General features: G+C 37.9%; 2 long non-coding RNA genes across 2 annotated transcripts; one reads left to right on the top strand and one right to left on the bottom strand.

Annotated features, from left to right (window-relative positions):
- Nucleotides 1-7,504: 7,504 nt before the first annotated feature.
- LOC147506616 (uncharacterized) lies at nucleotides 7,505-8,703 on the bottom strand. The gene is made up of 2 exons (XR_015220839.1): nucleotides 7,913-8,703; nucleotides 7,505-7,828 (listed from the first exon to the last, which is right to left on the bottom strand). It is a non-coding gene; the product is annotated as an uncharacterized LOC147506616 (long non-coding RNA).
- Nucleotides 8,704-9,188: 485 nt separating this feature from the next.
- Nucleotides 9,189-11,724, top strand: LOC147506615 (uncharacterized). The gene is made up of 2 exons (XR_015220837.1): nucleotides 9,189-9,317; nucleotides 11,477-11,724. It is a non-coding gene; the product is annotated as an uncharacterized LOC147506615 (long non-coding RNA).
- The last annotated feature ends 3,404 nt before the right edge of the window (nucleotides 11,725-15,128 follow it).

The following is a 15,128-nucleotide window of genomic DNA, read 5'->3' as shown; positions in this document are numbered from 1 at the left end:
AGAAAGAGAACAAGAGAGATGGTCAAGAAAGGTAAGGCAAAAATTGAGGGCAAATTATGCTTCGTGCTCGAAAAGGGATGAGTTCACTCGCGTGTGTCCACACAAGACTATATGACCGAAAAGTGGATTCTTGATTCCGGATGTTCCTATCATATGTGCCCGAATAGAAAGTGGTTTACTTCTTATGAGAGCATTGATGGTGGTTCCGTTTTAATGGGTAATGACGTTGCTTGTAAGACGGTAGGAATTGGAACTATACGGGTCAAGATGTATGATGGTGTAGTGATGACTTTAACCGATGTGAGACATGTTCCTGAGCTAAAGAAAAGTCTTATTTCTCTTGGTACCTTGGATTCCAAAGGCCACAAGTTTGTGGGCGAAGGTAGAGTCCTAAATATTGTTAATGGCTCTTTAGTTGTTATAAAGGGTCAAAAATATGGAACCTTGTATACTCTGATAGGTAGTACGGTGATAGGCGATGTAGCAGTGGGTGCATGTAGTAATGATTCTGAGTGCACTAAGATATGACATATCGCGTTTAGGGCATATGAGTGAAAAGTGGTTTGTCCGAGTTGGTCTGTGAGTTTCTTGAAGAACTTGAAGAAGCCAAGTATGGGGTTCTGTGGAGCATTGCGGCCTATGGAAGCAGTCAGCAGAGTCAAGTTCAAGACAAGCAAGCACACGACAACGAGCATCCTTGATTATGTGCATACGGATGTTTGGGGACCCTCCATGGTGGCTTCCAAGGGAGTAACCGCTATTATGTCTCATTCATTGATGATCATACTCGCTATGTGTGGGTGTATATGATGAAATCGAAAGATGAAGTGTTTGAGACATTTAAGAAGTGGAAGACAAAGGTTGAGAATCGCACGATAGGAAGGTAAAAGACATTACGGTCCGACAATGGTAATCGAGTATACCTATGGACCTTTCCAAGAGTTCTGTGGCGCGAATGTGGAATTGCCGGACACGGATCGGATAAATCGGGGGCACGCCACAAATGAATGGAATGGCGAGAGAGGATGAATAGAACTTTGCTTGAAAGAGCAAGATGTTTATTGTCTAATGCCGGTCCCAGGCAAAGAGTATTAGGCGGATCACGGTGTCCATGGCGTGTTACCTGCATAATAGGTCACCAAGCATACAAATATATAGATTGCGGGACACCTTATGAGATGTGGTCGTCCCAACCCACCGATTATAGTATTTCATGAAAGTGTTTGGATCGACAACTTACTACCATGTGAGGGACAAATAAGCTAGATCCTGTGAGCTAAGAAGGCCATATTCTTAAAGCTTCGCAAAATGGGGTAAAAGGATATAGATTGTGGTGTCTAGAAGACCACAAGTTCCCCGGTCGCCAGAGATGTTACCTTTGATGAGACTTCCGTGTTATCTTCGATGAAGTTCCAAGTAGCTCGGGCGTAATGGTGAAGTCTATAGGTTCAAGCTTAATGAGCTTGAGTTGTCCGATGCGCCAGATGACCGGTTAGATCATGATGAGGTACCAAATCATGGAACCACACAAAGAACAGAAGAAGAGCAAGAGCATCCGCAACTTGTAGTGGGCCGACCCTAGCCACGAGACAAGTTAAAGAAGTGCACAAGTATGGGCACGAAAGCCGGTGAAACACTATGGTCGTGGATTTAGTGGCATATGCGATTGAATATCGAAGATGATGAGCGATAGCTTCAAGGAAGCATTTAGAGATGCTCATTACGAGATTGGTTGGTAGCTATGCAAGCAGAGATGAAATCTCTTGATAAAAATCACACATGGGACCTAGTTTTATTGCCCGCAAAGCGGCAAAAGGACTATCGGTAGTAAATAGGTGTTCGAAAGAAAGAGGTCCTTCCCCGAACCCGACAAGATCGGGTACAAGGCAAGAGTGGTAGCAAAGGGTTTTTCACGTAAGGAAGGAGTTGACTACAATAAGGTATTTTCCCCTGTGGTCAAACATACGTCCATTCGTGTGTTATTGAAGTTTAGTTGCTCACTTCAACTTGGAGTTAGAGCAACTTGATGTGAAAACCGCTTTGCATGGGGACTTGGAAGAAGAGATCTATATGAGACAACCCGAAGGGTTTGTCGTTCTTGAAAGAAGATTATGTATGCAAATTGAATCGGTCAATGCGGGTTAAAGCAATCACCCGCAATGGTACAAGCTTTGACACATTCATGATGCAACATGAGTACACCCGGTAAGTATGACTCGCTGTGTTCTACTTTAGAAGGCTTCGTGGTAATGACTTCATCTATCTCCCGCTTTATGTGGATGACATGCTTATTGCTTCCAAAAGCATGGTGGAGATAAACAAGTTGAAATCTCAACTTAGCTCGAGTTTGAGATGAAAGACTTAGGTGGAGCCAAGAAGATATCGGGCATGGAGATTGACAGAGAGATAGGAAGAAGCGGCGGATAGTTGTATCTCGGAAGAAATACATTCGTAAAGTAATTTCTCGATTTGGTATGGAGAATGCAAAGTCGGTTTCTACACCTTTAGTGGGCATTTTAGGCTTTCAAAGTTCTCTCCTAGTTCGGTGGAGGAACAAAACATATGGCAAATGTTCCTTATGCAAGTGTCGGGGCGGTTTGATGTATGCTATGGTGTGCACCGCCTTGACATTTCCGCAGAGCGAGTTAGTGTTGTCGCCAGGTATATGACAAATCTCGGGAAGCGGCATTGGGAGGCGAAAGAAATGGGTACTAAGGTACTTGAAGCGGTACCTTGGATGGGATTAGCTTATGGTGGAGGCACTTGTTATGTCGTCGGTGGGTTTGTGGATTCTAATTATCGCAGTGATCTAGATAGACGACGATCGACTCACCGGTTATGTGTTTATGATGCATGGTGCCCCTGTTAGTTGGAGGTCTATGCTACAGCTCTGATTGCTCTATCTACTACCACCGAGGCGCAGTATATGGCGCTGGCGCAGAGGCGTTGAAAAAGAGGCACTATGGCTTCGAGGTCTTCTAGATGATTTGGGTATTGAGCATAACAGTGTTGCTTTGTATTGTGATAGTCGAGTGCTATTCATTTGGCGAAGAACCAAGTTCATCATGCTCGGACCAAGCATATTGATGTCCGTTATCACTTTATACCGGGATGTCGTTGAGGATGGTGATGTAGCACTTGAGAAAGTAGACACCCATGACAATCCTACTGATATGCTGAGAAAGTTGTCACCGGAGTTAAGTTCCAACACTGTTTGGACTTGCTCTAAATCCTACATGTTTGAAAGAGCCCTGTGTGGGCATAGCCCCTTCGAGGCGCTTGATCGCGAAGTCTTCCTTCTTTGGAGGTGTTCCTACTGGATGTGATCTTGCTGGATGTGTTCGGCTTGGTTTTATGTGTTAAAACCTCACCGAGGTGGAGAATGTAGAGAAAAAAGAGTTTTTTTGTTTTTCACGCTCAGAGCGCGCCAAGGCCAGAGTGCTAAGCCACCCGCCATGCTCCGGTGTTTTGCGCGACCAGCTCGCCAGCGCCAGCTCCTTTTTGTGGGCTTCGCTTACAAGAATCGCAATTTTGGTTTTGGTATAAAAACAAAATCGTTTTTTTCTGAAACCTAACTTTTCCAAAACCAAGAAAGAGAGAGATTATAAGAGAGCAATTCTTTTTTGGAGTTGAGTGTTCATTCTTTGTGAGTGAATTGAGAGACTTGTAACTGCTACTCGGGACATCTAGTAAAGCTTGGAACTCCCAGGTGTGGAAGTAGGCAAATTGCCGAACCACGATATATATCTCGCCTTGTGGTTTGTTTTTCTTTTACATTAATTGTTTTACTTTATATGCTTGTTATTTGATATTGAGAAGTGTTGGGATATTGCTTGGAGGGTGTTGAAGTCTTGTCTCTTTGTGAAGGATCGATTTTGTTATAGGATTGATCCGCTTTGTTGTTATATATTCACGTTGTTTCCGCGACTTATATATTCACAACACTAACTTATTGGATCACCACAATAAATAAATAGGGAGTTGAAAATGTATCCCGCACTCACTAGATCTGCATAGGATGTGTCACACATGTTAATTCTTCATTGAGTCTAGACTTCTGTATTTACAAAATGAGTATAAAATAATAACTTATACGAAACAAAATAAATAAATAAAACAAAGGAAAAGAAAATGTCTAGACTTATGTATATGTTAATTGCGTGTTTAAAATATCGGAAGCTTGTGATTTGCATGCTAATGCTATTAAAAGAGGCTCAAAATATACAAGTACCATAAATAAAGAGTGGTTTGTGTGAGACTGATAGAGGTTTCGTGAGGGGTCTAGAGCTTCTGCCTCTTTCCAGTTTGTTTAATTGTATATCTTCTTTCAGTCCTTTGTTTAGTACGGTTAGTAGGGACTAATTGGTTATTGAGCCCAGTCATATATAGGTCCAAGGGCATGGAATAGTAGGGTCGACAAGTATTTCCAGGACAATAACTTCACTAAATGTCCCTACGAACATGCACTTACACTAAGACAAATGAAAATGGAGATGTGTTAAGTTGCCTGTATGTTTGTATGTGCAGTGGATGACTTAATCTTTACAGGAAAAGATCCAAGTATATTCGAAGAATTCAAGAAGACCATGACAAGAGAATTTGAAATGACGGACCATTGGGCTCATGTCATACTACATTGGCATAGAAGTGAAGCAAATGGAAGATGGCATTCTCATATCTCAATAAGGCTATGCAAAAGAAATTATCAAGAAGTTTGAGATGGCTGATTGCAAGTTGGTGAGCACTCCCGTTGAATGTGGCACAAAGTTGTCTAAGCATGATGAAGGTGTAAGAGTTAATCCAACACTCTTTAAAAGTCTTGTTGGCAGCCTACGTTACTTAACATGCACAAAAGACCTGACATTCTCTTTGAAGTTATTGGACTTGTTAGTCTTTACATGGAAGCACCAACAATGACACATGAAGGCTGCAAAAAGGATTCTTCGTTACCTTCAAGGCACACTCAGTTATGGCTTGTTTAACTCATCGTCTAACAATTTCAACCTTGTTGGATATAGTGATAGTGATTGGGCTGGAGATGTGGATGGTCGGAAAAGCACCACTGGGTATGTGTTTTACATGGGTGAGACTGCGTTTACTTGGACTTCAAAAAAGCAACAGATTGTCACTCTCTCTACTTGTGAAGCAGAGTACGTTGCTGCCACATCATGTGTTTGTCATGCCAAATGGATGAGAAATATGATGAAGGGACTCCATATGGCTCAAGAGTCTACAGACATTTATGTCGACAACAATTCAGCACTTGCATTGGCAAAGAATCCAGTTTTTCATGACCTGCAGTAAGCATATCGAGACAAGGTACCATTTTATCAGAGAATGCATCACAAAGAAAGAGGTTCAGCTGCAATACACAAGGTCTCATGATCAACTTGCGGACATTTTTACAAAACCCCTCGAGGTCGAAGATTTTGTTAGAATGAGGAAGATGCTTGGAATGGTCAGCACAAATAAATTAAGTTTGGGAGGGGGGGTTTTTGAAAATTAAACTTAATTTTCAACAGCAGGTCACAGAGAAAACTCAATGCATTTTTTGTTTGACTGCTCATATACAAGACAAGTATAGTCATCTGGGATCAAGGCAGCAATTGGGTTCACCACTTCAGTGAGGAATTCAAATAGTGAGTGGTACTGGGCTACTGGCTAAGGATGCGAAATAGAAAGAACAATTTAGATTCTAAAATTATATTGTAAGGGCAATGGTGTGTGCAGCTGTACGCGCCATTTAGAATGAACCATTGTACATCACAAAGACGTATAGTGCAACAGTGGTGTGTAGAGACATTATTATACACATGAAGATTTATCTACAAAATGCTATAAATGAGCTAGTAGATTCTTCAGAAACCAGGGAAATCATCTCAAGCCTAAGACTGGATGTTGATTCGAAGCAAAGGACCACAATTCAATGTAGCTGGACGCCTGGACTAGGTCGCCTGAGGACATACTGATGCTAAACGCGGATGGGTGACTGCTAATGGTGCTGGATATGTTGGAATCGTTTAAAATAGCACCTAACAATTGTTAATGCATACAGCTGTGATCATAAACTAGGATCCTAACAGTATCTCCATTTCTTGGCAGACAATCATTTCGGCTGTGCTTTACTTGAAGATGAAAAAGAATTCAAATTTTCAGGAGGAGATCTTCCTTGAGGAAAACGTGGAAAGAATATTAGATATATATTAAATTATTGACATATTGTACCATAAAAGTTGAAAGCAGGGAACAGGTATCTCTACTTTCTTAGGTTCGATTGCAGGACGACTAGTATGTTATTATGTATGTTAGGCTTGAAGCGTGTCGGTATAGAGTCTTTGTGTTCCTCCTTTTAATGATCTAACTCTCAGGGAGGCTTGTAAGGTTTAACTTTTTGCAATAATAACATGTCAGGGTCTGCCTTAACCCCAGCTTAATCTTTTAAAATAAGAACATTAACTCAAGCAGAGGTATCTTCATGAAGCCCTTGCACCTGAGATTGGAGTTTGGTGTTGGCATAGACCACCCAAAAGCAGTTAAGAGAACAGACTCTACTAGTAACCAGCTGCTACCCGAGAAAGATCAGGAGAATTTCCCATCGAAAGGAGACGGTGCACTTATCAGAAAAACAAGAGGAGGCAGCATGTTATGCATCGGTCTTCTCCTGACATGGATTATCACTATTCTTCAATTTTTAAAATTGATATTTCTGGTACTGTAGTGTAATGAAACTGTTGAATTGTACACTGGACACTGCATATTATGAGTTGTGATAGATGATACTAGTGTTGATGAAAGTGGTTGTGCAGTAATCACGTACATATCTTCTCCTTAAAGCATAAATAAGTTGTGTGTTTCTTCAATTCTTTTCTTACAATTATATTCAAGCGAGCAGATCGAAGTCATGAGTTTCTACATATAAACCTGGCTGGCTGATCGAAAGTATCTCAGTGATGGGAAGAGAGTAGTGTCAATAAGTTGAGTAACAATCACGACCACAATGACTGGAAAACTTTATATGCAAGACAGCAATAAGACATTATTTTTACATAGAATCTTATTCGAGTCTAATGCGACTGTTCATGACTAAGTACATCCGAATTTTTTTTTTTTTTTTTATGTAGAGTATCAGGGGTGGATCAAGCAAAGTTCCAATAAAATTGTTACATCTTAAAAATTTGTTTACTTTATTTCTATTTCATATAAATGCAAACCCTTAGTTTATTTAACAAAAAATTTAGAAGATAACAATTATTGTAAAAATTGATCATAATTTTATTTATTTTTTAATAGTTTTCTCACAAACTTTTTTTTTAATTGAATTTTATTGATAAAAAGAACATAGATACAAAGTGAAGTAGAAACATAAGAGTGTTTGTGAGGGAAATCCTCACAGACAGAGAGATCCAAGACAAGACACTATAAATACATGAAGAAGACTGGAAGAAGAAAAAATGTCCTCCACCTAGAACACCGTAACAAATCATGGCCAAACAACAAGGTCACAAATTTGAAATTTCAATAGATTTATTTAACAAATAATTACACAAGAGAGAGAGGGAGGAAAAAGAATTCTACACCAAATTAAACATCTTTGAGAGCAGTAAATCTTGACCACCTTCTAACTCTCTCAACTAAAAATCCTAGACCCCCTGTTCCACGAAGACTAATTTCTGGAACCTCGTTTTCAAGAGCACTAATGTTTCGTTTTATTCCTTGGTGAGAATTACAAAGATTTCAAAGTAACAACAAAATGACACACCTTTTCTTTTTCATAGATAAGCATGCATGCATCTTTCTCTTTGTCATCTACTTCTTGAACTTCTCATCTCTGCAAAAGAAATTGAAAAATCAAATAAAATTTAAGGATAAAACGATTCTGAACTTAATTTTAAAATTAATAAATGATGTTTACCTCATCATTGAACCAGCCATTTTCAGTTTTCAGATACAACGTCACCACCACGTTTTGCCTTGTGTATATGTAGGGTGAGAACCATAGGAAAAGAAAATACAACACCAATTTGTATGTTGATCTTAAAGCATATATATAACCTTTTCTAAGCTTGTAAACTCGGTTTCTTGAAACGCCAATTGTTTTCTCAGACATTGAGAACAGTCATAGTCAAGAATTGTAGACTTCATGTACAATTTTATGGACTCCATCAAACTTTCAGCTGCTCCTAGACCTTAGTCACACAAACCGTGCACTACCCCCCTCGCTCCCGATCTCAAACCGCGCTCTCGCGCTCTAAGAGCAAAACCTCCATAAAACCGCGCTCCGTAATTTCCAAAAACCAGCTCCCGTAATTTGCAAAACCGCGCTCTCTATTTTAGTGCAAAACCGTGTCAAATTTCCTCCACAAACATGTCTATGCAGTCTTGAAATGATGGATTCAACACAAAGAATAAAAGAAATGAAATAGAATTTGTTGATTACCAGAGAAAAAGAAAAAACATGAAACCCCATTGTTTTAAGGTAGATGGATTTCACATAAAACTAAAATTCAAGCTTTGACAAAGTTGTAGGTCCTTGAAACTGTGAATGACTTTGAGTTAAATCCTTTCATAGAATGATTTGATAAACAAATCAAAGACGAAATTGTTTAATGGTTAAGAAATGGTTTGAGCTAAAAGAATGGTTTAGAAAGTTGTTTTGGTTTCAGTGGACTATGTTTTGGTTTTTGGTTTTGGATATTGCCTTTTAAGTTTCAATACAATTATTTTTGATTAGTAACATACAACGTGGTATTTTTGATTAGTAACATACAACGTGGCATCCTTAACTAATGTGCCCAATTGCCCATCGACACTTTTAAGATTAAATTATATGTTTATTTTCTTTTTTTGTAACTATATTTCATTTTATTTTGAATATCTAAGTTTTATTTTGTTTGAATAATTTTTTTTACTACTTTGTTTTACAAATATGTGTATTATTTATATGTTATATACGTCGCTCTTAAGGCGCTCTGAAACACAGAGCTTCTCAAGTTAGGTATAACACCCCGTGTTTTATTTCGTTTATTTTTCCTAATAATAATAATAATAATAGATAATAGATAAAATAAAATAGGATAAGTGTTAGTGGAAATAGGAGACGTGGGTTTATGGGATAAACCTTCTTCCCTATTTCGGGGGTTTTTGTTTTTAACAGAAAGAAAACCGAATAGGGTTGGTAAAAAAATACAGCGAGGGTTTTAGAAAAAATGGGAGTTTGGCTGAAAGAAGAAAAGGAAGAGTTCTTCGGATAGCTAGCTGACAGTCGACTTCGATCTTTCGGGGTATCGCTTTCGGGAAGCTGTTCGGTTTTAAAAACTGTGAGTAGTCTGAGGATGTTCTTTTAAAATTTTGTTTTATGTTCATCATATATCCGAAATAGTGATTTCCTTATTTGATATAGTGTAAACTCTGCTAATGATGCCGTAAACTCTATTAATGGTGCCGGCAGTTTAGATAAAATTTGGAAGTACTACAGAGCCTAAAGTTCTGACATATTTGAGAATTTAAGCTGTCGAAGCCTTGACACCTTGACACCGGTCGTTACTGGCGTCCCATTCAACACCAAATCGTCATATTATATGTTGTGTTGAAATAATGTGTTTTAATTGATTTTATTTGTGATGATTGATTGTCGGTGGTTTATTGTTATGGTATAGTTGGTGGTAGCGAGTGTTTTAGTGCTGTCGAGTGAGGGGGCAGCTGTTAAAGCTTGAAGCTTTGAACAAGCTTTAATGGAGGCGCTAGCCCATTAAAAATATGAACTGTTTTGTTGTTGTGTGGTGTATGCTTTTGAATTATCAAACTGTGTTTGGGATAGCTGTTAATAGGTGCTATTAAAGCTTAGGAAAAGCTTGGAAATGGCATTAATGGCGGTCGGGGGTTGAGTTGGAAGGTGAGTGGAATCGGGTTATGATGGTATCGGTTGATGGGGGTTTTCATGGGGGTCAAACCCGATAGGATGATGGAGGTGGTCGAGTGGTGGATTAGTGGTGGCTGACGGTGGAGAGGGGCTGATGGGGAAGAAGAAGGAGGTAGAAGACGACTTGTATTTTAGTGGGCTGGGCTCTAATTTCTTTTAGTTGGGCCGAATTAGACTTGTGGGCTCAAGTTGTTTAAGACTTTTGGGCTTGGGCCGGTTTTAAGTTATTTTTGTGGGCTGGTTTTATAAATCTAAGTGGGTCAGGTTATAAGGAGATGAACAGTGCGTTTTTGGTTTGGAGTTGGGCTTGGGCCGAACTCAGTTATGGGCTTTGGTTTAGATTTTCAAATTTGGATTTTTGTATTAGACTTTGGGCTTTAGGCTGTGGGCTTTTGGGGTTAGATAAGTTTGGACTGGTTGATCATTGCCGACTTCTGGCAGTCGACGTTGACTTTGACCGTGGTTGACTTTGACCATTGACCCAATTTGACTTTTAACTTCGGATTATGATTTGGGTTATTAGGATAGGTCAAGGGCTATTAGCTTGCTTGGCTTTAAGCTAAGACCTTTATATATATACGTGTGTATGTGTATTAACTATTATGTGAGATTTTCGCCTTTTATGATATACAACGTTATGACAATTTAGACATTGGTATATTAATAACGCCGAACCAAAAAATACATACATTAAACAAGATACTTCGCTCGTTTCTGAGATAATTTATTCAATAAAATTTCAATAATCGTAAACAAAATTTACCACACTTTTAGAACTCTCCACGCCTCAAGTTTTGGAATTGAGTTTTATACGATTGATGTCGTCATAGTTAGGTGGGCATTTATTGAATGTGCCATAAATGGCCCGTTAAGCGTTATATATAGGTATTCATTGAATGTCTTATGAATGACCCGGTATTCATTGAATGTGCCATGAATGACCGATTGTTTGGACTACCCTGAGAACTAAGGTATTCGCCTTGTTAGTTGTATTCCTTGAAAGTGTCACGGAATGTAGGGTTAGGTATTCCTCGAATGTGGCGAGAATGACCTAAGGTACATAGGTTGTGAAATATGTGTATAAGAAAAGTAATTGATTAATTAATAAGAGAAATTAAGTTGATTGTCTTGAGTGTGTTTTGAGTTTACTTTTGAATGCCTAATATAATATCTACAAAGGTTATATAGAAGTTCTAACTTTCTTTGGCGAGAGGGTAGGACTTAATAACATTTTGTCAGGACGGGCCGGTCCTCTACCCTTATATAGCAATGGATATCGGTAAGTTTTAATTAAATGATTTAGATATTAAAACGAGTTATTTGAATGAGTTAATATAATAGAAGTTTTGCTTGGGAAGACAATATGCCGGTTGAAATGACGGAACTACCTGTCTTCCAAGCTGAGAATGATTAGGTTATGATAGATGTAAAGTGTTAGTTGTATAAATAAAGTTTGAAATGTTTATATGTAGTTAGTCTACTCATACCAGCAAATTCCATTTTGCTGACCCATGTTTGCTTTGATTTGGCAACGTGGGTGTGTTCTTGGGAACATAGGTGGAAGGCAGTGGAACCGCAGCGTGTGATTGGGATTCTTTCCTGGAGCAGCCTGTTAGTTTTCTTTTAGGTCTAATTCCTATTGGAATGATGTAATAACGTAGTTTACCTTTTTCATGGCATGAGAACATAGTAGTGAGGAATACTATTATGAGAGTTTGTTTGATATTTTATTTGGAAGGATGTTATCTTAATAAAGCAATGGCGGATAATTATTGGGATTATTTTAATTTAAGTTGTTTCTTTTATGACATGGCTATTAGGGTTTGTATGTGTAGTATCCTCCGTCATAGTCTGTGTTTTTAAACAAGTGAACCTAGTGATGTTTGAGATATTTATATTTCAAATATTCACTTTGTTATTGTTTAGAAATTCGGGCTGTGACATTAGGCGCTCTTACGCTCCTGCTTCCGCTCTCGCTCTCGCTCCCGCTCAACGTTCTCGTGACTAAGTCCTAGACACGTCAATTCAATTTTTCTACACGTCAAGTCCTCTGTATACACTTTATTGCACGCACATGTTATCTAGAAAGTAAAATAAAATCTTAGTAAACAAATTAAAAAACTCCAAAAACATTAATATCCAAGAACTTTATGTAGTCTGCATACCTGCTGCCTATTTTGAATCTAATATTTATCAACACTTAGATAACATCCGACTGCCATGTCCCAGAAATGAACACACTTGTCTTCTTTATGCTTGGCGGATTCACCTGGTAGGAATTTGAATTAACAATATCAATAACATCCATCGTTAAAGGCTCATCCTCAAGCACATAAAGGAAATTATGCAGTACACTAGATACAGAGGCAGGATTCTAAACCAAGTGGTGCGAGATTATGTGCACACCCCCACCCCACTCCCCAAAAATATGCAATTTTGTTTTTTATTTTTTTTTGTTAGCAGGTCTAAACAATAAATATCAACAAAATTATGCATTTATTTCAATTCACAAAACTAGAGGGCGTTGACTACTGAGAATTTAATATTGACTTAAGTACTTAAGTCATTAATTGATACTACTATGCCTATATATATCTACATAATCTAGTCTACAAGTCTACAACAATTTAACAAATTGTTAATTTCCTATAATATTTAACAAATTGTTAACTTCTTATAATACTGTAAGTCTATATAACACTACTATAATGTGGAGAAAACTATAAAAGATTAACATTGAAAATAAAAAATTAACTTGTTTTATTTTGTTATTTGTTATTTGTTTTTTTTAAGTGAAAATTTTATTGATAATGATAACGAGTTTTACAAATAATTAAAATAAGCGTGCAATAAGCTGCGTCGCAAGTCCTTTATGAATTTGTTTTTTGTTTTTTGTTTGGGTTAAGGTCTGATGCTTGTTTAAGAATTGAGAGTGAAAGAAATGAGGGAGAGCTTACGAGTTTGTTATGGGTGATTAGAATTATACAAAAACAGTTGGGCTTTGGGCCTTTTGCTAGTTGTTTTAGTCTAATTAACCCATCAAACTTTCAAAGACACATTTGTCCATTTTTAATAGTTTTGGACTCAAAATAAATGATAAATTATAATTTTTTAAGGGTAAAAAGAGAAGTAAAAAAAAAAACGTTGGTTTATTGGAATGTTTTTTTTTTTTTGAGCCTAGACAATGGCCTAATCCATGTTCTTCACCAATCTTGCTTTCCATAAAATATAATACAAGTGCACTTTATGTATGTACCCAAAACAACTTTAGCTAACATACAGGATATACCCTGCACAAGTTTGATCAATTTACATAAACTATGTTGTTAAGTAATACGAGGTTTTGAAGTCATAAGGTCATCATGATTACTATTTTTGGAAACAGAGGATACCTTCACATATTTGTCTAAGCAGCAGTTTGGGGTCAACAATATTAATAAACCAGAGAAAATGAATATGAGGACTAAGTTTTGTTCCTCTGTTGATCTGGTGGTATCTATTGCTTTACGTCTAGTTATGAGGACTAAGTTCTGTTCCTCTGTTGATCTGGTGGTATCTATTGCTTTACGTCTAGTTATCTCCAGTAGAACAACTCCAAAACTGCATACATCCGACTTCAATGTCAACTCGACTGCTCAAGCATACTCACGGGGGCAATATCCTCAGATGTCTCTATTATCGGGTCTCGAAGTTCAACTCCTACTAGGTGAAGATGTCCAAATTTTTCTAATTGTATTTTCAACAGATCTCACCGAGGGGAGTGTTGACATATATGAGCCTCTAATATATTAATAAAATTGACCATTCACATAAGTTCGAACTTATGGAGAAATTGGCAATTTAACAGTTCTCACATGATTTTTAGAGCAAAAACTACTATAACTAATGTCTAATCAAATCTATAGTATGTCTGGAATGGACTTTCTATAGTTGGGACAAATAGTGGCCTAGTAGTTCTCCAAAGACAGTCTCCTAAGTTCAAGAGAGCATCCTTATTGGCAGATGCATCTATTCCAAAGTTAGCTTCTCTCAATGTGTGAGTGATCCACCATTGTTCCATCTGTGAAGCTGCTCTCAACCATCTTGCTTTTAGGTGCCAAAGGAGAGTACGTCTTTCCTTTAACTTCCAGAATCGTTGCATGCCATTGAGCCACTCTCTATCCACATGTTCATCCATCCCTTATCAACTGCCATTTCAAATGCAAGTACCATGGTTGTACATGTTGCGTAAGCACAACGTAATTTTTCTATTTTGGTAATTGAAAAAATAAATAAAAAATTAGCTGGCACCGAGTAAAAAACAGTTACTTGCTTCGGAATAAACCGTGTGATATTTTAAAACAAAAGCAAAACCCACTGGGCTTATAAGATGAAGAACCAAGCCCGGTCGATGAGCAAATGAGACCTGTGCATTAGTCTCCAAATGTCTATCTGTGATAGGATTGCCATTTGACAATCAGATAAACCTACATACACGACAAATATAGCTTCAGTTTTGCCCCTTTTCAGTTGTGAAATTAACAGTAGTATGTCTGCATGTGATAAAATTCTATGACTTAGTTGTAAATAGGGCTGGAAATGGTGCGGGTTTTGACCCGAATCCGACCCAATCCAAACCCATTTCAACGGGTTTGGACCTTAATAATGAGTCCGAATAAGAAAATGGGTCGGATATGGATTATCCATTTTTAATTCGATTCAAATATGGTTTTACTCTAAACGGTTCGGATCCTCCTAGATCCGAATCCAAAATATAAAATTTTGTTAATATATCTTCCAAATAATAATAGGTCTCTCTTGTTTGTAGACACGTGGGTGATTGAGAACTTGTGGTTCGCAATTCGGGTCGAGTCCGATTATCCCATTTACGTAAATGGTTCGATATGGTATGCCATTTTGGATTCATTCGGGTCATGGATCCGGATCTGGTTTTGTATTGAAAAAATGGATCTGGATATGGATATAGTCTGATCCGACCCGAACCCGCTCCATTTCCAGCCCTAGTTGTAAACGTTGGGGAATTTAAAAGTTGTTGACACGCCGAAAAATCCTAAGGTGCCAAATAATTGAATTATAAGAGGGTCTCTCTGGGGTTCCGTCATGAAGTAGTGAAATAGTTGTATATCACCAGACTCATCCACACCAATGCATCTGAATATGGAACATAACTTCAACAATTAAATTTGGTGTCATATGTATTATTATAATT

Source organism: Coptis chinensis, chromosome 4, assembly GCF_015680905.1.
Source record: "Coptis chinensis isolate HL-2020 chromosome 4, ASM1568090v1, whole genome shotgun sequence".
NCBI lineage: Eukaryota > Viridiplantae > Streptophyta > Magnoliopsida > Ranunculales > Ranunculaceae > Coptis > Coptis chinensis.
Note: the sequence above shows the minus strand (reverse complement) of the source record. Positions and strands in the feature narration are given on the sequence as shown.